General features: G+C 46.9%; 3 non-coding genes and 16 pseudogenes across 3 annotated transcripts; all 19 read right to left on the reverse strand.

The window, feature by feature from the left end:
• Positions 1–12: 12 nt before the first annotated feature.
• LOC136738446 (uncharacterized) lies at positions 13–131 on the reverse strand (annotated as a pseudogene).
• Positions 132–347: 216 nt separating this feature from the next.
• On the reverse strand, positions 348–466 carry LOC136738419 (uncharacterized; annotated as a pseudogene).
• A 555-nt stretch (positions 467–1,021) lies between these two features.
• LOC136738456 (uncharacterized) lies at positions 1,022–1,140 on the reverse strand (annotated as a pseudogene).
• A 210-nt stretch (positions 1,141–1,350) lies between these two features.
• Positions 1,351–1,469, reverse strand: LOC136738561 (uncharacterized; annotated as a pseudogene).
• Positions 1,470–1,685: 216 nt separating this feature from the next.
• Positions 1,686–1,804, reverse strand: LOC136738413 (uncharacterized; annotated as a pseudogene).
• A 208-nt stretch (positions 1,805–2,012) lies between these two features.
• On the reverse strand, positions 2,013–2,131 carry LOC136738458 (uncharacterized; annotated as a pseudogene).
• Positions 2,132–2,349: 218 nt separating this feature from the next.
• LOC136738447 (uncharacterized) lies at positions 2,350–2,468 on the reverse strand (annotated as a pseudogene).
• A 216-nt stretch (positions 2,469–2,684) lies between these two features.
• On the reverse strand, positions 2,685–2,803 carry LOC136738519 (5S ribosomal RNA). Its single transcript, XR_010812641.1, has one exon. It is a non-coding gene; the product is annotated as a 5S ribosomal RNA (ribosomal RNA).
• Positions 2,804–3,016: 213 nt separating this feature from the next.
• Positions 3,017–3,135, reverse strand: LOC136738325 (uncharacterized; annotated as a pseudogene).
• A 209-nt stretch (positions 3,136–3,344) lies between these two features.
• On the reverse strand, positions 3,345–3,464 carry LOC136738411 (uncharacterized; annotated as a pseudogene).
• Positions 3,465–3,676: 212 nt separating this feature from the next.
• LOC136738359 (uncharacterized) lies at positions 3,677–3,795 on the reverse strand (annotated as a pseudogene).
• A 209-nt stretch (positions 3,796–4,004) lies between these two features.
• LOC136738312 (5S ribosomal RNA) lies at positions 4,005–4,123 on the reverse strand. The gene has a single exon (XR_010812614.1). It is a non-coding gene; the product is annotated as a 5S ribosomal RNA (ribosomal RNA).
• Positions 4,124–4,344: 221 nt separating this feature from the next.
• Positions 4,345–4,463, reverse strand: LOC136738402 (uncharacterized; annotated as a pseudogene).
• A 545-nt stretch (positions 4,464–5,008) lies between these two features.
• On the reverse strand, positions 5,009–5,127 carry LOC136738400 (uncharacterized; annotated as a pseudogene).
• A 210-nt stretch (positions 5,128–5,337) lies between these two features.
• Positions 5,338–5,456, reverse strand: LOC136738301 (5S ribosomal RNA). Its single transcript, XR_010812603.1, has one exon. It is a non-coding gene; the product is annotated as a 5S ribosomal RNA (ribosomal RNA).
• Positions 5,457–5,672: 216 nt separating this feature from the next.
• Positions 5,673–5,790, reverse strand: LOC136738461 (uncharacterized; annotated as a pseudogene).
• A 219-nt stretch (positions 5,791–6,009) lies between these two features.
• LOC136738407 (uncharacterized) lies at positions 6,010–6,128 on the reverse strand (annotated as a pseudogene).
• Positions 6,129–6,344: 216 nt separating this feature from the next.
• LOC136738389 (uncharacterized) lies at positions 6,345–6,463 on the reverse strand (annotated as a pseudogene).
• A 214-nt stretch (positions 6,464–6,677) lies between these two features.
• Positions 6,678–6,796, reverse strand: LOC136738529 (uncharacterized; annotated as a pseudogene).
• Positions 6,797–24,901: the final 18,105 nt, after the last annotated feature.

Raw genomic sequence — 24,901 nt, forward strand, 5'->3', positions numbered from 1 at the left:
GGAGACGTTAAAAGTTTGCAGCACCTCGTATTTCCAGAAGGTCACCCATAAAAGTACTGACCAGGCCCTGCCCCGTTTAAATTCCGAGATCTGACGAGATCGGGCGCGTTCAGGACGGTGTGGCCGCAAGCCAAGAGGCCTTGCTGCATGATGTCTCTTAAAGGCTGGCGGATATTGACGGAACTTCCAGAAAAATTTATAAAGAAAAAGAAAAATGGAGGGAAAAATATCAGTGCAGCAATGGGTGTTGAAAGTAGCCGGGTACGTGTACAATACTTCAATTATATCTCCTCCAGACAGAAAGAGAGTATTAAGAGCTACGATAAACTTACCCAGCAGACGTAAAAAGCTTGCAGCACCTGGTATTTCCAGGAGGTCTCCCATCCAAGTACTGACCAGGCCCTGCCCCATTCAGTTTCCGAGATCTGACGAGATCGGGCGCGTTCAGGATGGTGTGGCCGCATGCCGAGATGCCTGGCTGCATGATGTCTCTTAAAGGCTGGCGGGTATCGACGGAACTGCCAGCAAAAAAAAAAAAGAAAAATAGAGGGAAAAATACCAGTGCAGCAAAGGGTGTAGAAAGTAGCTGGGTACGTGTACAATTCTTCAATTATATATTCTCCAGACAGAAAGAGAGTATTAAGAGCTACGATGAAGTTCCCCAGGAGACGTAAAAAGCTGGCAGCACCTGGTATTTCCAGAAGATCTCCCATCCAAGTACTGACCAGGTCCTGCCCCGTTTAGTTTCTGAGATCTTCCGAGATCGGGCGCGTTCAGGACTGTGTGCTCGCAAGCCAAGAGGCCTGGCTGCATGATGTCTCTTAATGGCTGGCGGGTATTGACGGAACTTCCAGCAAAAAAAAATAAAAAAATAAAATGAAAAAGAAAAATGGAGGGAAAAATATCAGTGCAGCAAAGGGTGTTGAAAGTAGACGGGTACGTGTACAATACTTCAATTATATCTCCTCCAGACAGATAGAGAGTATAAAGAGCAACGATAAAGTTACCCAGGAGACGTAAATGCTTGCAGCACTAGGTATTTCCAGGAGGTCTCGCAATCAAGTACTGACCAGGTCCTGCCCCGTTTAGCTTCCGAGATCTGACGAGATCGGGCGCGTTCAGGATGGTGTGGCCGCAAGCCGAGATGCCTGGCTGCATGATGTCTCTTAAAGGCTGGCGGGTATTGACGGAACTGCCAGCAAAAAAAAAAAAGAAAAATAAAGGGAAAAATACCAGTGCAGCAAAGGGTGTTGTAAGTAGCCGGGTACGTGTACAATTCTTCAATTATATCTCCTGGAGACAGAAAGAGAGTATTAAGAGCTACGATGAAGTTCCCCAGGACACGTAAAAAGCTGGCAGCACCTGGTATTTCCAGACGATCTCCCATCCAAGTACTGACCAGGTCCTGTCCCGTTTAGTTTCCGAGATCTTCCGAGATCGGGCGCGTTCAGGACTGTGTGTCCGCAAGCCGAGAGGCCTGGTTGCATGATGTCTCTTAAAGGCTGGCGGATATTGACGGAACTTCCAGAAATAATAATAAAGAAAAAGAAAAATGGAGGGAAAAATATCAGTGCAGCAATGGGTGTTGAAAGTAACCGGGTATGTGTACAATACTTCAATTACATCTCCTCCAGACAGAAAGAGAGTATTAAGAGCTACGATAAACTTACCCAGCAGACGTAAAAAGCTTGCAGCACCTGGTATTTCCAGGAGGTCTCCCATGCAAGTACTGACCAGGCCCTGCCCCATTCAGTTTCCGAGATCTGACGAGATCGGGCGCGTTCAGGATGGTGTGGCCGCAAGCCGAGATCCTGGCTGCATGATGTCTCTTAAAGGCTGGCGGGTATTGACGGAACTGCCAGCAAAAAAAAAAAAGAGAAATGGAGGGAGAAATACCAGTGCAGCAAAGGGTGTTGAAAGTAGCCGGGTACGTGTACAATACTTCAATTATATCTCCTCCAGACAGAAAGAGAGTATTAAGAGCTACGATAAAGTTACCCAGGAGACGTAAAAGCTTGCAGCACCAGGTATTTCCAGGAGGTCTCACAGTCAAGTACTGACCAGGTCCTGCCCCGTTTAGCTTCCGAGATCTGACGAGATCGGGCGCGTTCAGGATTGTGTGGCCGCAAGCCAAGAGGCCTGGCTGCATGATGTCTCTTAAAGGCTGGCGGGTATTGATGGAACTTCCATCAAAAAAAAAAAAAAAAAAAAGAAAAATGGAGGGAAAAATATCAGTGCAGCAAAGGCTGTTGAAAGTAGCCGGGTACGTGTACAATTCTTCAATTATATCTCCTCCAGACAGAAAGAGAGAATTAAGAGCTACGATGAAGATACCCAGGAGACGTTAAAAGTTTGCAGCACCTCGTATTTCCAGAAGGTCACCCATAAAAGTACTGACCAGGCCCTGCCCCGTTTAAATTCCGAGATCTGACGAGATCGGGCGCGTTCAGGACGGTGTGGCCGCAAGCCAAGAGGCCTTGCTGCATGATGTCTCTTAAAGGCTGGCGGATATTGACGGAACTTCCAGAAAAATTAATAAAGAAAAAGAAAAATGGAGGGAAAAATATCAGTGCAGCAATGGGTGTTGAAAGTAGCCGGGTACGTGTACAATACTTCAATTATATCTCCTCCAGACAGAAAGAGAGTATTAAGAGCTACGATAAACTTACCCAGCAGACGTAAAAAGCTTGCAGCACCTGGTATTTCTAGGAGGTCTCCCATCCAAGTACTGACCAGGCCCTGCCCCGTTTAGCTTCCGAGATCTGACGAGATCGGGCGCATTCAGGACGGTGTGGCCACAAGCCGAGAGGCCTGGCTGCATGATGTCTCTTAAAGGTTGGCGGGTATTGACGGAACTTCCAGCAAAAAAAAAAAAAAAGAAAAATGGATGGAAAAATATCAGTGCAGCAAAGGGTGTTGACAGTAGCCGGGTACGTGTACAATTCTTCAATTATATCTCCTCCAGACAGATAGAGAGTACTATGAGCTACGATGAAGTTACCCAGGAGACGTAAAAAGCTTGCAGCACCTGGCATTTCCAGGAGGTCACCCATCCAAGTACTGACCAGGCCCTGCCCCGTTTAAATTCCAAGATCTGATGAGATCGGGGGCGTTCAGGACGGTGTGGCTGCAAGCCAAGAGGCCGGGCTGCATGATGTCTCTTAATGGTTGGCGGGTTTTGACGGAACATCCAGCAAAAAAAAAAAGAGAAATGGAGGGAGAAATACCAGTGCAGCAAAGGGTGTTGAAAGTAGCCAGGTACGTGTACAATTCTTCAATTATATCTCCTGCAGACAGAAAGAGAGTATTAAGAGCTACGATGAAGTTACCCAGGAGACGTAAAAAGCTTGCAGCACCTGATATTTCTAGGAGGTCACCCATCCAAGTACTGACCAGGCCCTGCCCCTTTTTACCTTCCGAGATCTGACGAGATCGGGCGCGTTCAGGACGGTGTGGCCGCAAGCCAAGAGGCCTGGCTGCATGATGTCTCTTAAAGGCTGGCGGGTATTGACGGAATTTCCAGCAAAAAAAAAAAATAGAAAAATGGAGGGAAATATACCAGTGCAGCACAGGGTGTTGAAAGTAGCCGGGTACGTGTACAATTCTTCAATTATATCTCCTGGAGACAGAAAGAGAGTATTAAGAGCTACGATGAAGTTACCCAGGAGACGTGAAAAGCTTGCAGCACCAGGTATTTCCAGGAGGAAACCCATCCAAGTACTGACCAGGCCCTGCCCCGTTTGGCTTCCGAGATCTGACGAGATCGGGCGCGTTCAGGACGGTGTGGCCGGAAGCCGAGAGGCCTGGCTGCATGATGTCTCTTAATGGTTGGCGGGTTTTGACGGAACATCCAGCAAAAAAAAAAAGAGAAATGGAGGGAGAAATACCAGTGCAGCAAAGGGTGTTGAAAGTAGCCAGGTACGTGTACAATTCTTCAATTATATCTCTTGCAGACAGAAAGAGAGTATTAAGAGCTACGATGAAGTTACCCAGGAGACGTAAAAAGCTTGCAGCACCTGATATTTCTAGGAGGTCTCCCATCCAAGTACTGACCAGGCCCTGCCCCGTTTAGCTTCCGAGATCTTACGAGATCGGGCGCATTCAGGACGGTGTGGCCACAAGCCGAGAGGCCTGGCTGCATAATGTGTCTTAAAGGTTGGCGGGTATTGACGGAACTTCCAGCAAAAAAAAAAAAAAAAAAAAAAAGAAAAATGGAGGGAAAAATATCAGTGCAGCAAAGGCTGTTGAAAGTAGCCGGGTACGTGTACAATTCTTCAATAATATCTCCTCCAGACTGAAAGAGAGTATTAAGAGCTACGATGAAGTTACCCAGGAGACGTAAAAAGCTTGCAGCACCTGGTATTTCCAGGAGGTCACCCAACGAAGTACTGACCAGACCCTGCCCCGTTTAGCTTCCGAGATATGATGAGATCAGGCGCGTTCAGGACGGTGTGGCCGCAAGCCAAGAGACCTGGCTGCATGACGTCTCTTAAAGGCTGGCAAGTATTGACGGAATTTCCAGCAAAAAAAAAAAAAAAAAAGAAAAATGGAGGGAAAAATATCAGTGCAGCAAAGGGTGTTGAAAGTAGCCGGGTACGTGTACAATTCTTCAATTATATATTCTCCAGACAGAAAGAGAGTATTAAGAGCTACGATGAAGTTCCCCAGGAGACGTAAAAAGCTGGCAGCACCTGGTATTTCCAGAAGATCTCCCATCCAAGTACTGACCAGGTCCTGCCCCATTTAGTTTCCGAGATCTTCCGAGATCGGGCGCGTTCAGGACTGTGTGTCCGCAAACTGAGAGGCCTGGTTGCATGATGTCTCTTAAAGGCTGGCGGGTTTTGACGGAACTTCCAGCAAAAAAAAAAAAAGAAAAATGGATGGAAAAATATCAGTGCAGCAAAGGATGTTGACAGTAGCTGGGTACGTGTACAATACTTCAATTATATCTCCTCCAGACAGATAGAGAGTATTAAGAGCTACGATAAAGTTACCCAGGAGACGTAAAAGCTTGCAGCACCAGGTATTTCCAGGAGGTCTCACATTCATGTACTGACCAGGTCCTGCCCCGTTTAGCTTCCGAGATCTGACGAGATCGGGCGCGTTCAGGATGGTGTGGCCGCAAGCCGAGACGCCTGGCTGCATGATGTCTCTTAAAGGCTGGCGGGTATTGACGGAACTGCCAGCAAAAAAAAAAAAGAAAAATAGAGGGAAATATACCAGTGCAGCAAAGGGTGTTGAAAGTAGCCTAGTACGTGTACAATTCTTCAATTATATCTCCTGGAGACAGAAAGAGGGTATTAAGAGCTACGATGAAGTTACCCAGGAGACGTAAAAAGTTTGCAGCACCTGGTATTTCTAGGAGGTCTCCCATCCAAGTACTGACCAGGCCCTGCCCCGTTTAGCTTCCGAGATCTGACGAGATCGGGCGCATTCAGGACGGTGTGGCCACAAGCCGAAAGGCCTTGCTGCATGATGTCTCTTAAAGGTTGGCGGGTATTGACGGAACTTCCAGCAAAAAAAAAAAAAAAAAAGAAAAATGGAGGGAAAAATATCAGTGCAGCAAAGGGTTTTGAAAGTAGCCGGGTACGTGTACAATTCTTCAATAATATCTCCTACAGACAGAAAGAGAGTATTAAGAGCTACGATGAAGTTACCCAGGAGACGTAAAAAGCTTGCAGCACCTGGTATTTCCAGGAGGTCACCCATCCAAGTACTGACCAGGCCCTGCCCCGTTAGCTTCCGAAATCTGATGAGATAGGGCGCGTTCAGGACGGTGAGGCCGCAAGCCAAGAGGCCTGGCTGCATGATGTCTCTTAAAGGCTGGCGGGTATTGACGGAACTTCCAGCAAAAAAAAAAAAAAAAAAAATGGAAAATGGAGGGAAAAATATCAGTGCAGCAAAGGCTGTTGAAAGTAGCCGGGTACGTGTACAATACTTCAATTATATCTCCTCCAGACAGATAGAGAGTATTAAGAGCTACGATGAAGTTTCCCAGGAGACGTAAAAAGCTTGCAGCACCAGGTATTTCCAGGAGGTCTCCCATCCAAGTACTGACGAGGCCCTGCCCCGTTTAGCTTCCGAGATCTGACGAGATCGGGCGTCTTCAGGACGGTGTGGCCTCAAGCCAAGAGGCCTGGCTGCATGATGTCTCTTAAAGGCTGGAGGGTATTGATGGAACTTCCAGCAAGAAACAAAAGAAAAAAGAAAAATGGAGGGAAAAATATCAGTGCAGCAAAGCGTGTTGAAGGTAGCCGGGTACGTGTACAATTCTTCAATTATATCTCCTGGAGACATAAAGAGAGTATTAAGAGCTACGATGAAGTTACCCAGGAGACGTAAAAAGCTTGCAGCACCTGGTATTTCTCGGAGGTCTCCCATCCAAGTACTGACCAGGCCCTGCCCCGTTTTGCTTCCGAGATCTGACGAGATCGGGCGCGTTCAGGACGGTGTGGCCTCAAGCCAAGAGGCCTGGCTGCATGATGTCTCTTAAAGGCTGGAGGGTATTGACGGAACTTCCAGCAAAATAAAAAAGAAAAAAGAAAAATGGAGGGAAAAATATCAGTGCAGCAAAGGGTGTTGAAAGTAGCCGGGTACGTGAGAATTCTTCAATAATATCTCCTCCAGACTGAAAGAGAGTATTTAGAGCTACGATAAAGTTACCCAGGAGACGAAATAACTTGCAGCACCTGATATCTCCAGGAGGTCACCCATCCAAGTACTGACGAGCCCTTGCCCCGTTTAGCTTCCGAGATCTGATGAGATTGGGCGCGTTCAGGACGGTGTGGCCGCAAGCCAAGAGGCCTGGCTGCATGATGTCTCTTAAAGGCTGACGGGTATTGACGGAACTTCCAGCAAAAAAAAAATGGATAAAGAAAAATGGAGGGAAAAATATCAGTGCAGCAATGGGTGTTGAAAGTAGCCGGGTACGTGTACAATACTTCAATTATATCTCCTCCAGACAGAAAGAGAGTATTAAGAGCTACGATGAACTCACCTAAAGGATTATTAGGAACACCATACTAATACTGTGTTTGACCCCCTTTTGCCTTCAGAACTGCTTTAATTCTACGTGGCATTGCTTCAACAAGGTGCTGAAAGCATTCTTTAGAAATGTTGGCCCATATTGATAGGATAGCATCTTGCAGTTGATGGAGATTTGAGGGATGCACATCCAGGGCACGAAGCTCCCGTTCCACCACATCCCAAAGATGCTCTATTAGGTTGAGATCTGGTGACTGTGGGGGCCAGTTTAGTACAGTGAACTCATTGTCATGTTCATGAAACCAATTTGAAATGATTCGACCTTTGTGACATGGTGCATTATCCTGCTGGAAGTAGCCATCAGAGGATGGGTACATGGTGGTCAAAAAGGGATGGACATGGTCAGAAACAATGCTCAGGTAGGCCGTAGCATTTAAACGATGCCCAATTGGTACTAAGGGGCCTAAAGTGTGCCAAGAAGACATCCCCCACACCATTACACCACCACCACCAGCCTGCACAGTGGTAACAAGACATGATGGATCCATGTTCTCATTCTGTTTACGCCAAATTCTGACTCTACCATCTGAATGTCTCACCTCTTTTTCCTATTTGTAGTGGAGATGAGTGGTACCCGGTGGGGTCTTCTGCTGTTGTAGCCCATCCGCCTCAAGGTTGTACGTGTTGTGGCTTCACAAATGCTTTGCTGCATACCTCGTTTGTAACGAGTGGTTATTTCAGTCAAAGTTGCTCTTCTATCAGCTTGAATCAGTCGGCCCATTCTCCTCTGACCTCTAGCATCAACAAGGCATTTTCGCCCACAGGACTGCCGCATACTGGATGTTTTTCCCTTTTCACACCATTCTTTGTAAACCCTAGAAATGGTTGTGCGTGAAAATCCCAGTAACTGAGCAGATTGTGAAATACTCAGACCGGCCCGTCTGGCACCAACAACCATGCCACGCTCAAAATTGCTTAAATCACCTTTCATTCCCATTCAGACATTCAGTTTGGAGTTCAGGAGATTGTCTTGACCAGGACCACACCCCTAAATGCATTGAAGCAACTGCCATGTGATTGGTTGATTAGATAATTGCATTAATGAGAAATTGAACAGGTGTTCCTAATAATCCTTTAGGTGAGTGTATATGTATGTATGTGTATGTATGTCCAATTGCTTTGACAATACAAATGAAATGAATTGAGAGAGAGAGAGAGAGAGAGAGAGAGAGAGAGAGGAATATGAGCTCCTAAAAAACATTTGTTTTTATACATAAGCGGATTTAATTTGTGATTTACAAATGAATATATAGCACTATAAACATACACAGAAGACATGGAATAGAAATTCAGAAGAAAAAGTATTCAAAAAATAATAATTTTAAGAGAAACACAAAAAGAAGAAAGCAGAGAGACAGTTCAGGAAGAAAAGTCAGAAAAGAAAAGCTGAAGACAAGAATTGGAGGTAAGAGACAAATAAATAAACAAAAAAATATGTATTAATAAAATAAATAAGCATTCTCAGTAGTTGACTCAGCCAATGAAAATGCAGAGCTCCGATTTGAATAGAGTGACAGTAGGAGAGAGCCCAACTGCCACTGAGACTGATAGAAATCTATCGAACAGCAGTCTGACTGCAGAGCTGCCTTTTGAAATCCGATACCCTGAAGACATTCGCTCTGCACAGGCTAAGAAGGACTACAAACAAGCTGTGATGAGAGCATCTCCTGAGACCCTCATCCTAGACTACACCGGTAAAGGAGAAAACAGGGTCAAGAACAATCTACTGTTCTACACCGCCTTTCACAAAACCCTGTGCCAGACATACCCCAATAACAACAAGAGGGGCATTAGCAGAGGCAGGCAGATCTCAGTGCTGGTAGAGAAAGACACAGACAGTGTGATGCTCACTTTTAATGTATACCACAACGGGACCATCATGGTGCAGGGCAGCGAGAGCAGCCTGGACCAATTAGCTCTCGGCTTCCACACCTCAAAGCAGCAGACTGAGGTAGAGAAACAAGAGCCAGAGCCGGCCACCCTGCAGTCTGCCCCCAGCCACACGGAGCCAGACAGTGCCCCATCTCCCACAGACTGCCCCCCTGTCTCCCCAAAACTCTCCAGCAACATTAAAACACTAAAGGAATGCCTATCAGTGCTGGAGCTGGAGTTTGCGGAGTTCAGGGAGCAGACCTTGAGCACCCTGGCCCAGACCTCCTTGTGTGATCAGCTCCGGGATGAGATGCACAGACTAAAGATGCAGCACAAGGCTGAGATCCATGAGCTGAGAGCAGCAGTGAGAGACCTGGAGGAGCAGAGCCAAACCCTGAGGACGGAGCTGCGCAGAGCGAGGGAGGAGCTGACCTGGACACCCCAGCACAGCTAGCTGAGGAGCCTGCAGAGCCAGCTGGAGGAGCTAAGAGAGGAGCTACACATCACTGGAGCACAGAGACTGCACTGCACTGACCCCACAACACCTCCAACCCCTGACGCACCCACTGATCCACCCACACTCCCCACCACTCCTGACACACCCACTATCACCAGACCTGCCACTAATACACAACCCCCTGAAACGCCACTCCCCCAAAACACACCCGCTGCCCCCACCACTCCCGACGCAAACCCGGAGTGGCAGGTCAACGCAGAGGTGGTCATTCTGAGCGAATCCAATGGGAAGATCCTGGTTGAGAGGCGCCTCTTCCCTGGGCGAAAAGTGAAAAAGCTTTGGTGCTCCACAGCACAGAGAGCCCTGGAGCTGCTCTCCAAGAGGAGGCTTTGCCAAGTCAAACACATCCTCATCCACACCGGCACTAACGACCTGAGTGCCCGCAGGGGCGATGTGGCCTCAGCCCTGAGACAGGTAGCAACGAAAGCCACAGAGGAATTCCCAACTGCCAAAATTTCCATCTCCACACTGCTGCCCCGCACAGACGTGCCCCTGCACATCATCCAGGCCATCAACGCAGAAGTGTCCCGAAGATGTGCCCTCCTCCCCAACGTCCACCTGGCACACCACTGAGACATCCAGCCACATCACCTGTATGACCACGTCCACCTCAACAAGACGGGTGTGAGGATCATCTCAAAGGTCCTCAAGGACACAACCCTGGGCCGAAACCCCACACACCCCCACCTCGAGACCAGGAGCAAACCCCCCAGCCCCCGGCCACATCCCCAGCCACCGGCTCCACCCCAGCCCCAGCCCCTGAGACCCCGCGGCCCCATTCCCCACCCCCCCATCCCCAGAGGGCCCGTCCAGCACAGCAGAGCGGACAGCCGGGGACCAGCACAGCCACACAGCCACGCAGCAGCGGCTTCCAGAGCCTGGAGGCCCGATGCTGCCCAGCTGGCCCAGATAAGGCAACTCCTCAGTGTCATCTGTTCCACACTGCTGAGTTAACTGAGCCTCAACACACATATATATGGTTGTGGAGATGGAGAGTAAGAAAAAATGTGATTTAATTATTCTGATATTTTGATGCAAAGATAAAATCTTTGAGTGATTATTATGTATATCCATATATAATTATTAATAGTAATATAATATCAGTTGTAGACCACAAATTAAACTTTCTTATGTAGAAGAGACAAGTATAATAAAATATATTAACATGTCCTTTAAAATAAGCAGTTGGAATATGCAGGGTTTACGCTCCTCAACTTTTGGAATGAAGAGCACAGGCCCTGAACTGATCAACACTGTAAATAGTTCAGATGTTTTCATTCTTGTAGAGACTTGGTGCTGTGCAGATATGTCTATACACTGGATGGATACAATGGATACAGGGAGCTGATTGTGCCCTCCTATAAAAAACCCAAAGTCAGGTGTGGCAGGGCCTCGTGGGGGATTATCGTGTGGTACAGGGAGGAGCTCCGAGCAGCCCTATGCCCAGTACAGAGAGGAGACACACACCTGTGGATGAAAATCAGAAAAGACACCCTACAAAATAACACAGATATATACCTATGTGCAATTTATATGCCACCCGCAGACTCCCCCTACTATAATGAGGAAGGCTTTCATGAGCTTCAAAACGAAATCTGCCACTTCCAGACCCTGGGCTCTGTACTGCTGTGTGGCGATCTCAATGCCAGGACTGGCAGAGAGATGGACTACATCAATACAGAGGGGAACACACACCTGTTCGGAGACTCCCCGCTGTGCCACACACACACCTCCACACTGACACAGCCACGACAGCGTGGTAAACAAGAGCAGGAAGCAGGTAGTGCGCCTATGTAAAAGCCTGGGTCTATATATCATCAATGGCAGGACCAGGGGGTACTCTCTGGGGAGATTCACATACTGCTCGGCTCTGGGCAGCAGTGTGGTGGACTACGCCATAACTGACCTGGACCCACAAGCCAACAATGCGTTTATAGTCAGACAACAATCTCCACTATCAGACCACAGCCAAATAACACTTTACCTAAAAAGATCAGCGCAGCCACAAGTCAGAGCCAAACTTCCCACAAAACTGGTCTCCCTGCCACCCAGTTAGAGATGGTCAGAGCCCAGCACAGAGAACTACACAAGAGCCCTGAATAGTGATGAGATTGAAAACATGTTAGACAGATATCAATCCTCACACTATCAAATAAACCAAAACGGAATAAACTCAGCCACCAAAACACTGAATGAAATATTTGAGAGACTGGCTTTAAAATCAAACATTAAAACAATTAAAAACCAAAATATGAAATCGTCTAAAAGAAAAAAAGAACAGTGGTGTGACCAGGAGTGTGAAACTTCTAGGAAACACCTGAGACATCTCTCCAACACTAAACACAGAGAGCCCGACAACCAGGAGGCTCGCCTCAGCTACTGCCAGGCCCTGCGGCACTACAAGCAACTCCTCAGTAAGAAAAAAGACCACTATATGGGCAGAATAAATACCCCAAAAACAAAAAATGAAATACCAATTCAAAATGGAGAAATCTGGAAAACACACTTTGAAAAACTTTACCAAAATGTTGAAAACAATCCAAAGCCAGAACAGGTTAAAATATTAAAAAACCTAAATAAATTGGAAGAAATCATTAAGAATAACCAAAATCCCTTAGATAACCCATTTACAATACAGGAACTAAAACATCAACTCAAAATCCTCAAACCCAGGAAAGCCAGCGGCCCCGACAGCATCAGCCCTGAGATGCTGAAGCACAGCAGCCCGCAGCTGCAGGAGGCTCTGCTCAAACTCTTTAACCTGGTGCTGAGAGCCGGGTGTTTCCCTGAGGTCGGGAATCAAGGATTGATCACCCCGATTTTTAAAAGTGGAGACAAATTAGACCCCAATAACTACTGGGGCAGCTGTGTGAGCAGTAACCTGGGGAAGGTGTTCTGCAGTATCATCAACGCCCAGATACTGGCCTTCCTTACCAAGCACAGTGTCCTGAATAAGAGTCAGATTGGCTTCCTACCAAAACACCGCACAACCGATCATATTTACACTCTACACACCCTCATAAATAAATATACCCAAAACAATAAAGGAAAAATATTTGCCTGTTTTGTAGACTTTAGAAAGGCATTTGACTCAATCTGGCACAAGGGATTATTTTATAAACTTCTACAGAGTGGTGTAGGGGGTAAAGTTTATGACATCATTAAATCAATGTATTCTGAAAACAAATGCGGAGTTCAAATTGGCAACTCAAGAACAGAGTTCTTCACTCAGGGGCGGGGAGTGAGACAGGGCTGCAGTCTGAGTCCAACACTGTTCAACATCTACATCATCGAGTTGGCCACAGTGTTGGAGCAGTCTGACGCCCGCAGCCTAACTCTCCATGACACAGAGATCAAGTTCCTGCTCTACGCAGACGACCTGGTGCTGCTGTCGCCCACAGAGCAGGGGCTTCAGCAGAACCTGGCGCTGCTAGAGCAGTACTGTCAGAAATGGGCCCTGGCAGTCAATCTGGACAAGACCAGAGTTATGGTTTTCCAGAAAAAAGCCCCATCTCAGGGAAACAGGTACCGCTTCACTCTGGGCAGCACTGGATTAGAGCACTGCACCAGATACAACTACCTTGGCCTGACCATCAGTGCGTCAGGGAGCTTCAGCCTGGCTATAAACGCATTAAAAGACAAGGCACGCCGGGCATTTTATGCCATAAAGACACAATTTGGGAAAACAACAATACCAATAACTATTTGGATTAAAATATTAAACTCCATCATCCAACCAATCCTGCTATATGGGAGCGAAGTGTGGGGTCCCCTCATGAACCTCAATAACAACAATTGGGACAAAAGCCCCATGGAAATATTCCACCTAGAATTTAATAAAAACATCTTACACGTACACAGAAACGCCCCCACGGCTCTGAGGCTCACAGAGCCCGAACACACAATGACCAAAACAACAACAATTGGGAAAATTGACATGTACCTGAAAAGCAAATACACAAAAGATTAGAGACACGAATTAGAATTACAAAACAAATTGGAATGCTACCGGGCCCTGAATAGAAACATTACATTGGCTGAATACTTAAAAATCCAAAATATAAAAGAGAGACAAAATCTAACTAAATACAGGCTCAGTGACCACAGCCTCGCCATTGAAAAAGGCCGCTACAGAAAATTCTGGGTTGCCAGAGAAGAGCGGCTGTGCAGCCAGTGTGACCTAGGGGAGGTCGAAACACAGGCGCATTTCCTGCTGTCCTGCCCTAAATACACAAAAATCAGGGAGACATACTTTAAAATATTAAAAATGCATATCCCTGAGTTCAGCATGATCCCCGATTGCTGCAAACTCCCCGTCCTGCTGGGAGAGGAGGAGCGCACTGCCTTCTTAGCAGCGCAATATGTATCCACCTGCCACAGCCTGCGAGACAGTGTGTAGACACCAGCCTGTGGCACTCCATTTGCAAAACAAAATAAAAACAGTGATTTTTCTGATGTCATGACACAAATTTTGATACAAACAACAAATATGGTTTATATCCTACTTAATTTTATTTCAATGTGTACTATATTTGTTCCACTGAATCTTGTATTGCAATGTTTTGTCTTGATTGATAGAACATTTGTATCTGCTTTGGCAATATTGTGATAGATCATGCCAATAAAGCACCTTTGAATTGAATTGAAATGAATTGACAGACAGACAGACACACGCACACACACACACACACACACAGAGCCAGCCAGCCAGACAGCCAGCCAGCTCAGCCATGACATCACGAGCCTCTCTCAGCTGACTGCTATGACATCACAGAGCACGTACATTCCGTTGCTTGCCGTCTGTCAACCACTCAGTCACTGCCAGCCAGACTGGCTGGCTGGCTGGATGGGGGGGCTGCTTGCTGCTGCTGCGTATCTTAGCAAGCTAATTTGCCTGACCGGCCTTCCTACTCCTATGCCCAAATGCCCACCTAAGCCCGATCTGCTGTGCACCTGGATCACAGCTCCGCCCCAACAAGGCAGATCCTCCCAAAAATGGTACAAACTGATCCACGTTCCCCTCCACGGAAAGCTTTAGCCCAAAATAAGGGACACATTCTGTAACAACATAACGAATGCCCACCCAACCTGTGACAAAACTGAGAAAAAAGAAAAACGCTCAGTCCTCCTGGGGGAGGGACACACAGCCACCCTGGCTGCCCAATATGTCAGCGCCTACAACAGCCTGAGGGACACAGTGACACACGAGCACCGGCTGTAAATATAATGTAAATACTCGTTTGTAATGCATGTCATTGTATTTCAAAAAGGAATCTGGAAATAGTAAACCTATTTTCTTTATTTGAATGTATTAAAGATCACATTTTATTACATTTTCTTTTTCTGTACTTCATTACATTATATTGAGATTCATAATTCTATTATCTATTTTCCGTTTGTATGTATGTATGTATTATTGTATGGAAGGAAAGTTAGAAATTATTTTCTCAAACCTGTTTTTCTCTCTTGTATACTTAAGAAAGATAAGGTCAAGCTAGAAGGTCAGGAGGCCATAAGGTAGTTTGATTTCTGTTTGTTATTTACGATGAGAACCTTGGAGACAATGTCAAACGGTATGACCTACGTGCCTGTTCCTTAAAACCATGTGTAGATCTATGAACTCTGTTCTATAATGAAATATGTTCTGCTTAGCTAGCCTTTAAGATAACATAGTAATGATTTTCTAGCATGTATGTATGTATGTATGTATGTCCAATTGCTTTGACAATACAAATGAATTGAATTGAGAGGGAGAGAGAGAGAGAGAGAGAGAGAGAGAGAGAGAGAGAGAGAGAGACAGACAGACAGACAGACTGACAAACACAAACAGACACACACACACAGACACACACACAGCCAGCCAGCCAGCCAGCCAGCCAGCTCAGCGATTACATCACAAGCCTCTCTCAGCTGACTGCTATGACATCACAGAGCATGAACATTCCGTTGCTTGCCGTCTGTCAACCACTCAGTCACTGCCAGCCAGACTGGCTGGCTGGCTGGATGGGGGGGCTGCTTGCTGCTGCTGTGTACCTTAGCAAGCTTATTTGCTTGACCGGCCTTCCTACTCCTCTGCCCACATGCCCACCTATGCCCGATCTGCTGTTCACCTGGATCACAGCTCCGCCCCAACAAGGCAGATCCTCCCAAAAATGGTACAAACTGATCCACGTTCCCCTCCACAGAAAGCTTTAGCCCAAAATAAGGGACACATTCTGCCCAATATGTCAGCGCCAACCACAGCCTGAGGGACACAGTGACACACGAGCACCGGCTGTAAATATAATGTAAATACTCGTTTGTAATGCATGTCATTGTATTTCAAAAAAGGAATCTGGAAATGGTATACCTATTTTCTTTATTTGTATGTATTAAAGATCACATTTTATTACATTTTCTTTTTCTGTACTTCATTACATCTTATTGTGATTCATAATTCTATTATTTATTTTCCGTGTATATGTATGTATGTATGTATTGTGACAAACCAAGGGGCAGGGTCATACATGGCAGATATGTCAGGCCAGGTCTGCTGCAAGGTGTGTACTCTAGGGTAGAATACCGACCCTAGGCAACTACACTCCCCAGAAACCCTCAGGCAGCCATTCTAGCACCTAATGTGGTCACTTGGTGTTACTTCCTCAATTATTCACCAGGTATATAAGGCGGGCCTGAGAGAGAGAGAAGTGAGAGACAATAGGGTGAGTTATCTGGAAAACAGAGGTAGCTCATAAGGAGAAAGCCAAGACTTATTTATTCCAGACTTTGTTTAAAATAGAATGATTATGTAAGATTAGTTACAACTCCAGTGTGAGTTAGGTTTTGTTTTCAGATTTGTTTTGTTTGAAGTAAACATACAGGCACAGCCCTGTATTTGCAACCTCCTCCCTGGGTCATGACTGGTTTTTACTCCTAAGAAGATCACAGAGAAGACCCACACATGTGTACAGCCAAGGCGTTTTGTCACATTTGGTGTAGAATGCGGGCAGCACCTCATGAAACCCAGACTGGCTGAGTGAATTTTTTTATCCAAAAAAAAAAAAACTACAGGCTGTAATAGCCCAACAGGAAGCGACCAGGGTGCAGCAGGTGGCTCACCAGGATGCTATGCGGATGCATCAGGAAGCACTGCAGGTCCAGCATGATACAAATAAAATGTTTAGAGAAGAGCAGGAAAAGGTGACTAAAGAGCTGAAAGAGAGTGTTGAAGCACTTGCAACCAGGATTGGGCCACAGGGGGCTGCAACCCATTCCACTCCCCGCACCAATCACTTTCTGCAGAAAATGACAAAACAGGACGATGTTGAGGCCTTCCTTATGACCTTTGAGAGGACAGCGGAGAGAGGGATGGCCAAAAGATTCCTGGGCAGGGCTTGTGGCACCTTATCTGGCAGGGGATGCACAGAAAGCGTACTTTGATCTGGAGCTGAAGGACGCCCAGGACTATGATAAATTGAAAGCGGAGATAATGACCCGATTGGGCGTGACCACCGCAGTGAGGGCACATCGGTTTCAGCAGTGGGCCTACCAACCAGGACAACCAATCCGAACGCAGATGTTTGATCTGATCCATCTGGCCAGGAAATGGCTACAGCCAGAGGTCCATTCATCAGCCGAGGTGGTGGAGGCCATAGTCCTTGACAACTACCAACGCTGTTTGCCCAAGGACGTTCGACGCTGGGTTGGCCAGAATGAGGTGCTGTCCGCTGACACCTTGGTGGCCATTGTAGAGCGGTTCTATACAGCCGGAGCAGCAGAGCATGTACCGGAGGTTAAAAACTCGTTCCCCAGGCCATGACGAACCAGCGGACCGGGTAAGATGGTTCCAAAGTACTCTGGGAAACATGACGCGCTGGATTGGAAGAAAAGAGCAAGACTGGGGGGGGCAAAGGTGGGGCCTAAAGCCGAGACTAAGGGTTATAGGGGGTCACCATCACAACCAATTGTCTGCTACAATTGTGACAAAGTAGGACATATTGCGGCCCACTGCCCAAGTAGAGAGGAACCAATGCAATGTAATGTGTGTGATATGGGGAAAGAGAAACCGGTATTTTATGCCTGCCCTGTTGGGACGGATGTTTTCATAGGCGGAGTACCTAATCCAAAACACATGTGTACAGTGATAGTCGATGAGAAAGAAGTGGCTGCTCTACTCGACTCTGGCAGTATGGTTACACTGGTCACAGAAAAATTAGTAGCGACCAACAAGCTGGATAGACATCAGGAGCTCAGTATCACATGCACACATGGTGACACACGCCCCTATCCCACAGCCCTTGTAAACATACAACAGAGGCCGGGAAACTAGATTACGAAGTCGGTGTGGTACCCAACATGCCATATGATGTGATACTGGGACGATATTTTCCTAATTTTGGAAAACTAGATAGAAAACATAGTAAATTGGAAATGCACACTGAAAACTGTAAGCCAGAAGTTGCCTCGATCCCACAACTAGAGCTAAAAGTAGACCTGGTTCCAGTTGAGTCGACAGTGAAGGTTTTGGTTGGGGAAAATTAAACTGAAAACATAGGGGTGGAATGTAGTGACGTAGATGACCCTATGGAGGGTGAGGAACCCAGCACTAGCAGGGTGGGTGAGAATCCATTCATAGAGACCCCTGAAGCTGACAATGTAGAAGTGTCAGTGTTAGAGGGACTCCCCACTGATTTTGGCAGCGCACAGGTGCGAGATCTCACTCTACACTATGCTAAAGAAAATGTGAAGGTAGTAAATGGGACCCCTATGACTACTGCAGACCCGCCAACAGCTTTGCCCATCATAGAGACCCCCTTTGCTAGGATAGCTATGGATGTGGTGGGACCTCTCCCGAAATCAGCCAGAGGGCATCAGTATATACTGGTTATTTTGGATTATGCCACCAGGTACCCAGAAGCCATTCCACTGCGGACCATGGCTTCAAAAGGTATTGCAAAAGAGCTAATGTTGATGTGTAGTAGGGTGGGGATACCGAGGGAGATATTAACAGATCAGGGCACACCCTTTATGTCTAAGGTTATGACCGATCTGTGTAAATTGTTGCAGGTTAAGCAGTTGAGAACATCAGTCTACCACCCACAAACAGATGGGTTGGTTGAGGGATTTAATAGGACCCTGAAGTCCATGCTAAGAAAGGTAATCGATAAGGATGGGAAAAATTGGGAATTCATGCTGCCCTACTTGATGTCTGCCATTAGGGAAGTCCCACAGGCTTCCCTGGGCTTTTCGCCTTTTGAACTGTTATATGGGAGGCACCCCAGGGGGATATTAGACATAGCCCGTGAAATGTGGGAACACGAGTCCACTCCTTTCCGGAGTGTAGTCGAGCACATCAATGCTATGCAAGAGAGAATAGCCACAGTCACTCCCATTGTGAGAGAGCACCTAAGGCAGGCACAGGAACACCAACAATTCGCCTATAATCGTCAGGCTACACTGAGGGTGTTCCAGCCTGGTGATAGGGTGTTGGTGTTGGTTCCCACTGTAGAATGTAAATTTCTGGCTACGTGGATGGGACCTTATGAGATTATAGAGCGAATACGGGAAGTGAACTATAAGGTTCAGCAACCCGGCCGCCGACCCCCAGAACAAATATATCATGTCAACTTAATAAAAGCCTGGAAGGACAGGGAAGTGTTGATGTTGACTTACCCCCCTCAGCCACTAGGGACACCGAAGGCGAATATTGCAGCTGCCTTGTCACCTGACCAGTTGAAGGAGGTGAACGACTTGATAATACGTAATAGGGAAGTTTTCTCAGGCATACCGGGGCGTACCCATTTAGTCTCTCACAACATTGTGTCTCTCCCAGGAAAGAAGGTAAATATGAGGCCTTACAGGGTACCAGAAGCTCGCAGGAACACTATTAGAAATGAGGTTAAGGAAATGCTGGAGGCAGGGGTTATTGAAGAATCCCACAGTGAGTGGTCCAGCCCTATAGTCATGGTTTCCAAACCTGATGGCTCCTGGAGATTCTGTAATGATTTTAGAAAGGTTAATGAAATTTCAAAGTTTGATGCATACCCAATGCCCCGAGTAGATGAATTGTTAGAGAATATTGGGAATGCTCACTATATTTCAACTATTGACTTAGCCAAGGGCTACTGGCAGATTCCCTTGACCCCGGGTGCCAAAGAAAAAACAGCCTTTGCAACCCCAGATGGTCTGTTTCACTACACAGTGATGCCCTTTGGCCTGCATGGTGCTCCTGCCACCTTTCAAAGGTTGATGGACCACATACTTAGACCACACAGGACGTATGCGGCAGCATATTTAGATGATGTGGTCATTCACAGTCCAGATTGGGAATCACATTTGTCTCAGCTCCAAGCGGTATTGGATTCAATACATGCAGCAGGCCTGATGACTAATCCAACCAAATGCAATTTGGGGTTGGAAGAGGCCAAATACTTGGGCTATACAGTAGGGAGGGGTATGGTGAAACCCCAAATATCCAAGGTTGAAGCCATAAACTCTTGGCCTAGGCCTGTCAATAAAAAGCAGGTTAGGGCATTTTTAGGGTTAACTGGGTATTACCGGAGGTTTATTCCCAACTATGCTACCTTAGCGGCACCTCTGACTGATATGACTAAGGCTACAGAACCCAATATGGTTAGATGGGGTGATACAGCAAACCGGCTTTCCGGAGCCTACAGGAGGCGCTCTGCCGCAACCCCGTTTTAATGGTACCAGACTTTCAGAAAGAATTTATAGTCCAGACGGACGCCTCTGAGGTGGGGATCGGAGTGGTTTTGTCCCAAAGAATGGGTGATCACGAACACCCGGTGTTGTTCCTTAGCAGAAAGTTGGAATCCAATGAAATAAATTATTTGGTAGTTGAAGAAGAATGTTTGGCAGTGAAGTGGGCTTTGGACAGTCTTCGATACTATTTGTTGGGCAGGCACTTCACCCTGATCACTGACCATGCCCCCCTCACTTGGATGCATCGTTCGAAAGACAGGAATGCCCGTGTGATGAGGTGGTTTTTGAGTCTCCAACATTTTCATTTCACCCTGCAGCACAGGCCAGGGAAGGCCATGGGGAATGTTGATGGGCTGTCCCGGGTGCATGCTTTTTTGCGGCTGTCGCTCGACCTATGGGGTCGCAGCTGGGGGGGAGGATGTGGGACAAACCAAGGGGCAGGGTCATACATGGCAGACATGTCAGGCCAGGTCTGCTGCAAGGTCTGCACTCTAGGGAAGAAAACCGACCCTAGACAACTACACTCCCCAGAAACCCTCAGGCAGCCTAATGTGGTCACTTGGTGCTACTTCCTCAATTATTCACCAAGTATATAAGGCGGAAAGATAGAGTCAAGCTAGAAGGTCAGGCCAGAAGCTAGTTTGATTTCTGTTTGTTATTTACGATGAGAACCTTGGAAACAATGTCAAACGGTATGACCTACGTGCCTGTTCCCTAAAACCATGTGTAGACCTATGGACTCTGTTCTATAATGATATATGTTCTGCTTAGTTAGCCTTTAAGATAACATAGTAATGACTTTCTAGCATGTATGCATGTATGTATGTATGTATATATATATATATATATATATATATATATATATGTATGAATGTATGTATGTCCAATTGCTTTGACAATACAAATGAATTGAATTGAGAGAGAGAGAGAGAGAGAGAGAGAGAGAGAGAGAGAGAGAGAGAGAGACAGACAGACTGAAAAACAGACAAACAGACACACACACACACACACACAGACATACACACACACACACAGAGCCAGCCAGCCAGCCAGCTCAGCGATGACATCACGAGCCTCTCTCAGCTGACTGCTATGACATCACAGAGCACGTACATTCCGTTGCTTGCCGTCTTACAACCACTCAGTCACTGCCAGCCAGACTGGCTGGCTGGCTGGATGTGGGGGATGCTTGCTGCTGCTGCGTAGCTTAGCAAGCTTATTTGCTTGACCGGCCTTCCAACTCCTCTGCCCACATGCCCACCTATGCCCGATCTACTGTTCACCTGGTCACAGCTCCGCCCCAACAAGGCAGATTCTCCCAAAAATGGTACAAACTGATCCACGTTCCCCTCCACGGAAAGCTTTAGCCCAAAATAAGGGACAAATTCTGTAACAACATAATGGATGCCCACCCAACCTGTGACAAAACTGAGAAAAAAGAAAAACGCCAGTCCTCCTGGGGGAGGGACACACAGCCACCCTGGCTGCCCAATATGTCAGCGCCTACCACAGCCTGAGGGACACAGTGACACACGAGCACCGGCTGTAAATATAATGTAAATACTTGTTTGTTATGCATGTCATTGTATTTCAAAAAAGGAATCTGGAAATAGTAATCCTATTTTCTTTATTTGTATGTATTAAAGATCACATTTTTTTACATTTTCATTTTCTGTACTTCATTACATCTTATTGTGATTCATAATTCTATTATTTATTTTCCGTGTAGATGTATGTATGTATGTATGTATGTATGTATATGTATGTATGTCCAATTGCTTTGACAATACAAATGAATTGAATTGAGAGGGAGAGAGAGAAAGAGAGAGAGAGAGAGAGAGAGAGAGAGAGAGAGAGAGGAATATGAGCTCCTAAAAAACATTTGTTTTTATACATAAGCGGATTTAATTTGTCATTTACAAATGAATATATAGCACTATAAACATACACAGAAGACATGGAATAGAAATTCAGAAGAAAAAGTATTCAAAAAATAATAATTTTAAGAGAAACACAAAAAGAAGAAAGCAGAGAGACAGTTCAGGAAGAAAAGTCAGAAAAGAAAAGCTGAAGACAAGAATTGGAGGTAAGAGACAAATAATTAAACATAAAAATATGTATTAATAAAATAAATAAGCATTCTCAGTAGTTGACTCAGCCAATGAAAATGCAGAGCTCCGATTTGAATAGAGTGACAGTAGGAGAGAGCCCAACTGCCACTGAGACTGATAGAAATCTATCGAACAGCAGTCTGACTGCAGAGCTGCCTTTTGAAATCCGATACCCTGAAGACATTCGCTCTGCACAGGCTAAGAAGGACTACAAACAAGCTGTGATGAGAGCATCTCCTGAGACCCTCATCCTAGACTACACCGGTAAAGGAGAAAACAGGGTCAAGAACAATCTACTGTTCTACACCGCCTTTCACAAAACCCTGTGCCAGACATACCCCAATAACAACAAGAGGGGCATTAGCAGAGGCAGGCAGATCTCAGTGCTGGTAGAGAAAGACACAGACAGTGTGATGCTCACTTTTAATGTATACCACAACGGGACCATCATGGTGCAGGGCAGCGAGAGCAGCTTGGACCAATTAGCTCTCGGCTTCCACACCTCAAAGCAGCAGACTGAGGTAGAGAAACAAGAGCCAGAGCCGGCCACCCTGCAGTCTGCCCCCAGCCACACGGAGCCAGACAGTGCCCCATCTCCCACAGACTGCCCCCCTGTCTCCCCAAAACTCTCCAGCAACATTAAAACACTAAAGGAATGCCTATCAGTGCTGGAGCTGGAGTTTGCGGAGTTCAGGGAGCAGACCTTGAGCACCCTGGCCCAGACCTCCTTGTGTGATCAGCTCCGGGATGAGATGCATGAGCTGAGAGCAGCAGTGAGAGACCTGGAGGAGCAGAGCCAAACCCTGAGGACGGAGCTGCGCAGAGCGAGGGAGGAGCTGACCTGGACACCCCAGCACAGCTAGCTGAGGAGCCTGCAGAGCCAGCTGGAGGAGCTAAGAGAGGAGCTACACATCACTGGAGCACAGAGACTGCACTGCACTGACCCCACAACACCTCCAACCCCTGACGCACCCACTGATCCACCCACACTCCCCACCACTCCTGACACACCCACTATCACCAGACCTGCCACTAATACACAACCCCCTGAAACGCCACTCCCCCAAAACACACCCGCTGCCCCCACCACTCCCGACGCAAACCCGGAGTGGCAGGTCAACGCAGAGGTGGTCATTCTGAGCGAATCCAATGGGAAGTTCCTGGTTGAGAGGCGCCTCTTCCCTGGGCGAAAAGTGAAAAAGCTTTGGTGCTCCACAGCACAGAGAACCCTGGAGCTGCTCTCCAAGAGGAGGCTTTGCCAAGTCAAACACATCCTCATCCACACCGGCACTAACGACCTGAGTGCCCGCAGGGGCGATGTGGCCTCAGCCCTGAGACAGGTAGCAACGAAAGCCACAGAGGAATTCCCAACTGCCAAAATTTCCATCTCCACACTGCTGCCCCGCACAGACGTGCCCCTGCACATCATCCAGGCCATCAACGCAGAAGTGTCCCGAAGATGTGCCCTCCTCCCCAACGTCCACCTGGCACACCACTGAGACATCCAGCCACATCACCTGTATGACCACGTCCACCTCAACAAGACGGGTGTGAGGATCATCTCAAAGGTCCTCAAGGACACAACCCTGGGCCGAAACCCCACACACCCCCACCTCGAGACCAGGAGCAAACCCCCCAGCCCCCGGCCACATCCCCAGCCACCGGCTCCACCCCAGCCCCAGCCCCTGAGACCCCGCGGCCCCATTCCCCACCCCCCCATCCCCAGAGGGCCCGTCCAGCACAGCAGAGCGGACAGCCGGGGACCAGCACAGCCACACAGCCACGCAGCAGCGGCTTCCAGAGCCTGGAGGCCCGATGCTGCCCAGCTGGCCCAGATAAGGCAACTCCTCAGTGTCATCTGTTCCACACTGCTGAGTTAACTGAGCCTCAACACACATATATATGGTTGTGGAGATGGAGAGTAAGAAAAAATGTGATTTAATTATTCTGATATTTTGATGCAAAGATAAAATCTTTGAGTGATTATTATGTATATCCATATATAATTATTAATAGTAATATAATTTCAGTTGTAGACCACAAATTAAACTTTCTTATGTAGAAGAGACAAGTATAATAAAATATATTAACATGTCCTTTAAAATAAGCAGTTGGAATATGCAGGGTTTACGCTCCTCAACTTTTGGAATGAAGAGCACAGGCCCTGAACTGATCAACACTGTAAATAGTTCAGATGTTTTCATTCTTGTAGAGACTTGGTGCTGTGCAGATATGTCTATACACTGGATGGATACAATGGATACAGGGAGCTGATTGTGCCCTCCTATAAAAAACCCAAAGTCAGGTGTGGCAGGGCCTCGTGGGGGATTATCGTGTGGTACAGGGAGGAGCTCCGAGCAGCCCTATGCCCAGTACAGAGAGGAGACACACACCTGTGGATGAAAATCAGAAAAGACACCCTACAAAATAACACAGATATATACCTATGTGCAATTTATATGCCACCCGCAGACTCCCCCTACTATAATGAGGAAGGCTTTCATGAGCTTCAAAACGAAATCTGCCACTTCCAGACCCTGGGCTCTGTACTGCTGTGTGGCGATCTCAATGCCAGGACTGGCAGAGAGATGGACTACATCAATACAGAGGGGAACACACACCTGTTCGGAGACTCCCCGCTGTGCCACACACACAC

This window comes from Amia ocellicauda, unplaced genomic scaffold, assembly GCF_036373705.1.
Source record: "Amia ocellicauda isolate fAmiCal2 unplaced genomic scaffold, fAmiCal2.hap1 HAP1_SCAFFOLD_56, whole genome shotgun sequence".
Taxonomy (NCBI): domain Eukaryota; kingdom Metazoa; phylum Chordata; class Actinopteri; order Amiiformes; family Amiidae; genus Amia; species Amia ocellicauda.